At 48.9% G+C, this 5000-nt stretch overlaps 2 non-coding genes across 2 annotated transcripts in view; both read left to right on the top strand.

Annotated features, from left to right (window-relative positions):
• The window catches only part of LOC126877851 (small subunit ribosomal RNA), a 1923-nt gene extending 1584 nt beyond the window's left edge, over window positions 1–339 (top strand). The window contains exon 1 of the ribosomal RNA XR_007695381.1: window positions 1–339. This exon is cut by the window's left edge and continues 1584 nt beyond it. This is a non-coding gene — a ribosomal RNA (small subunit ribosomal RNA).
• Window positions 340–3727: 3388 nt separating this feature from the next.
• Window positions 3728–3882, top strand: LOC126877849 (5.8S ribosomal RNA). Its single transcript, XR_007695379.1, has one exon. It is a non-coding gene; the product is annotated as a 5.8S ribosomal RNA (ribosomal RNA).
• Window positions 3883–5000: the final 1118 nt, after the last annotated feature.

Raw genomic sequence — 5000 nt, 5'->3', positions numbered from 1 at the left:
CGCTACACTGAAGGAATCAGCGTGTTTTCCCTGGCCGAAAGGCCCGGGTAACCCGCTGAACCTCCTTCGTGCTAGGGATTGGGGCTTGCAATTATTCCCCATGAACGAGGAATTCCCAGTAAGCGCGAGTCATAAGCTCGCGTTGATTACGTCCCTGCCCTTTGTACACACCGCCCGTCGCTACTACCGATTGAATGATTTAGTGAGGTCTTCGGACTGGTGCGCGGCCAATGTGATAAGCATTGCCGATGTTACCGGGAAGATGACCAAACTTGATCATTTAGAGGAAGTAAAAGTCGTAACAAGGTTTCCGTAGGTGAACCTGCGGAAGGATCATTAACGATACGATACCAAAAGAATTTGACTTGAACACATATAAAAACTATGAAATATATATCACAATGGTCGGTAAGGAGCCGTACTCCTCCTGTATCGACGAAAGTATATACGACGTATTAACAAGCTATATACTTTAACAAACGAAAACGCCAGGGAGCTTGGCAACCTCCGTTGGCACGAATAGAAATATTCTTAAGGAGGAGACGACCCTCCAGCTACGGAATTATACGAAGAGAAGGTGGCACTCTCTCTCGATCATCGGGATGAAGAGATATATATATACAAGTATAAAAACGAAATGCGAATGAAACTTATTCGAGGCGCCTGCGTGAGGTCGTAAACAGAAAGACCCGCCGTCTCCGAATAAAACATATAACATATAATATATATATATATGAAATTCTAATAAAAGGGAACTCTAGCTTCGAAAGAGCCAACAAAAGTTAAGGCTCGATATCAAACGAAAAAATTACGATGGAAACCAGGTGTAAAGAGAAATGCAGTCGTGGCGCCTGCGAGAGGCCGTACACAGAAAGACCCGCCGTCACGATCTCGTATTTCGTATTTGCATCGTGGAAACCGTACAAACGAAATATAAAAGTCCATGCAAACTAATAAGAAAATCTCTAAAGTGCCTCGTGTCGGAGTGATCATGCTCGCCTATTCTCTTCTATGTTTCGTGGTCTGTGTTGCGTTTGTTCTCCTCCTAGCAACGGGACATATCGAAGACTCCTCTTTGGGATCGAACGAAGCGTCTAGAACGAGTCGACGAGAGCGAAAGAACTTGTAGCGAGTCGCGCAGAGCGAAAGGATACCGATATACATCTTCGAAGGTTCTCTTCGAAGATCCATGGATACCTTCTGCGTCGACTTCTCTCGTCTCTTTCATCGAAACTCTCGTCGTTCTCGAAACGTGCTTCCTACCCAAAGGGCGTGTGCTCTTCGTATGTCGTTTCGTTCGAAATAACGAAACCACGTGTAACATACTCGTGGATCGGGTAACCTAGAACGAAGACGCATCGCGTGGATGTTGGCCCGCTATGCGACGATGACCGATGATGATGATGATGATGATGATGATGATATGATGATGATGTCGATGTCGACGACGACGACGATGAAGACGATGTGTAGCAACGATTCGTAACTAGTCTAGCCGAAGTTCGTTCAGAGGGGAACGCCGCCGGCTTCGAAGCCTCGATGTCGTGAGTCGGACACCCGTGCCGTCGCTAGAGTTTTTCAAACTCTGCTTCTGGATATTGGGACGAAAGACCGCTCGAGGACGACGACAGCCGTGCGTGCGTATCCCATCGAATTTTTTTTACACCACCTGAACGAGACTAAAGTTTCGTCTAGTTGATCGTCTACCGTCGCATAATGTATATTATATACCGTTCAGAGGGGACCGGCTGTCTATCCTCGTTGTCGTGAGTCGGACACCCGTGCCGTCGCTAGAGTTTTTCAAACTCTGCTTCTGGATATCGGGACGAAAGACCGCGCGAGGACGACGGATGCGAGTCCCATCGAATTTTTGACTTACACACTACCTGAACGAGACTTAAAGTTTCATATTATATACCGTTCAGAGGGGACCGGCTGTCTATCCTCGTTGTCGTGAGTCGGACACCCGTGCCGTCGCTAGAGTTTTTCAAACTCTGCTTCTGGATATCGGGACGAAAGACCGCGCGAGGACGACGGATGCGAGTCCCATCGAATTTTTGACTTACACACTACCTGAACGAGACTTAAAGTTTCATATAATATACCGTTCAGAGGGGACCGGCTGTCTTTCCTCGTTGTCGTGAGTCGGACACCCGTGCCGTCGCTAGAGTTTTTCAAACTCTGCTTCTGGATATCGGGACGAAAGACCGCGCGAGGACGACGGATGCGAGTCCCATCGAATTTTTTATTTACACACTACCTGAACGAGACTTAAAGTTTCATCCAGTTTGTCGTCTATCATCGCATATATAATATACCGTTCAGAGGGGACCGGCTGTCTATCCTCGTTGTCGTGAGTCGGACACCCGTGCCGTCGCTAGAGTTTTTCAAACTCTGCTTCTGGATATCGGGACGAAAGACCGCGCGAGGACGACGGATGCGAGTCCCATCGAATTTTTGACTTACACACTACCTGAACGAGACTTAAAGTTTCATATAATATACCGTTCAGAGGGGACCGGCTGTCTTTCCTCGTTGTCGTGAGTCGGACACCCGTGCCGTCGCTAGAGTTTTTCAAACTCTGCTTCTGGATATCGGGACGAAAGACCGCGCGAGGACGACGGATGCGAGTCCCATCGAATTTTTGATTTACACACTACCTGAACGAGACTTAAAGTTTCATCCAGTTTGTCGTCTATCATCTCATATATAATATACCGTTCAGAGGGGACCGGCTGTCTATCCTCGTTGTCGTGAGTCGGACACCCGTGCCGTCGCTAGAGTTTTTCAAACTCTGCTTCTGGATGTTGGGACGAAAGACCGCGCGAGGACGATGGATGCGTGTCCCATCGAATTTTTGATTTACAAGACACACACTACCTGAACGAGACTAAAGTTTCATCGAGTTTATCATCGCATAACCCGTTCGGAGGGGACCGGCTGTCTATCCTCGTTGTCGTGAGTCGGACACCCGTGCCGTCGCTAGAGTTTTTCAAACTCTGCTTCTGGATATCGGGACGAAAGACCGCGCGAGGACGATGGCTGCGAGTCCCATCGAATTTTTGTTTTTTTTTTTTTTTTTAAAGAAAAAACACACCACCCGAACGGAGATGTGTTCTATCTTTCGTCGATTTTTCATGCTTTCAGTCGGTCGCGTGGTCGCCATCCGTTCGGAGGGGATCGCCGGCTTCGAAACCTCGATGTCGTGAGTCGGACACCCGTGCCGTCGCTAGAGTTTTTCAAACTCTGCTTCTGGATATTGGGACGAAAGACCGCTCGAGGCGGACGGCCGCGCGAATCCCATCGAATCTTTACTATCACCCGAACGATGGAGAGATGCACGCGCGCTGTTTCTTGAATAATTGGACGAGAGAGTAGAATCAAACACATATATAACATGGGCTAGCCACCGTGCTTACTCGTTCGCGAGATCGTGTGCTGTACAGAGGATTCAGAATCGGGTGTATATATCCCCGTCGTTTCCTGACGAACGGAGCTTCGATCTCGATGGTTGTTATATATCATAATGTACTTTACGCCCGGCCGGCGAACGCGCGTATCTTCGCGCGTTCGTCGTTTTCTTTTTTTTTCGAACGTTTTTGTGTCGTCAATCCTATGGCGACTTCTGCGCGTTCGATTCCCGTTGGTCGAACGTGACGGAACTCGGCTTCGCTAGAACCGAGAAGAGTACATTTGAGTATTGAACTGTTGTAAATTTATAAAAGATTACCCTGAACGGTGGATCACTTGGCTCGTGGGTCGATGAAGAACGCAGCTAATTGCGCGTCAACGTGTGAACTGCAGGACACATGAACATCGACATTTCGAACGCACATTGCGGTCCACGGATACAATTCCTGGACCACGCCTGGCTGAGGGTTGCTCACGTAAACCTAAGACTGCTTGCGTTGCGTATCGTTACTCTCCGTATCTGTCTCTCTCTGTCCCTTCTTGCCTTAACAACCCGCCGTCGTTCTTCTTTATATAAGAGAACGTTTCAGAGTCGGACGAAGGTACAAGAACGAGGATACGAATAAGAGCGGACGGAGAGAACATACGCGACGTACGAGCGATTGTTGGACGCTCGTCGGCGTTCGTCGCGGTCGTGCAGAGACCGTGCAAGTCGTACGCATGCTCGATATATAATCTATCGTGTTCACGGGAGACTACGAAACTCTACCTCTGTCTCTCTCTGTCCCTTCTTGCCTTGACAACCCGCCGTCGTTCTTCTTAAAAATTATAAGAGAACGTTTCAGAGTCGGACGAAGGTATACGAAGGGATACGAATAAGAGCGGAGAGAACCGGTCACGGACCTGCGTGAGTGCTCGCGGCGTCGTGAGTCGTCCTTACGAGGGCGACCGCCCGCTTATGCACCGCTTCGTGTATCGGTTATCGAACGTATATACTCGTAGTGTTCTCCTCGTGACCGATTTTTTTTTCATATCAGGCGATATATGCTACGTTTGCCGGTGTTCGACGCACGAAGGTCCGCGCCCCCGACGTCGTCTTAAAAGAATATTATATTTGGCGAGACTGAGAGAGAAAGCAAATATGGGAACTCGGTCGAGAGAGGAGAGAAGAGAGAACCAAAAAAAAAACCTAAACTCGATGGCGTGCGAAACTTTGCCATAATCTACCGTCTTTTCTTAAGACTCTCGTACAGCCCCAGGGATCGAATGCCCACTCCGTCTCTTCGCGAAAGCGACTGACAACAACGAGGACCGTCGCATCGATGGGTCGTCGTTGCGTTTTACACGCTCTGTGCTTTTTTACAAGCCCCGAAAGTATCAGCCGTAGATCCGGGAACGCACACGCGAGATTTCTTCGAGCGCTCTGACGACTTAGGGAGGTATGATCCCCAGCGTCGCGCGGAGATCGGAGAGTACACGTACTCGTATCGGGACGAATTTTCCCCGTCGTCGTGTATCTCTCTGCCCGCGCGCCTGGCTCCCGAAAAGCCACGTTCGTCGGAAATCTTACATATTATATATGTAACGCG

The sequence above is a fragment of the Bombus huntii genome, unplaced genomic scaffold (assembly GCF_024542735.1).
Source record: "Bombus huntii isolate Logan2020A unplaced genomic scaffold, iyBomHunt1.1 ctg00000258.1, whole genome shotgun sequence".
NCBI classification, from domain to species: Eukaryota; Metazoa; Arthropoda; class Insecta; order Hymenoptera; family Apidae; genus Bombus; species Bombus huntii.
This window is presented reverse-complemented; position numbering and strand designations above follow the sequence as displayed.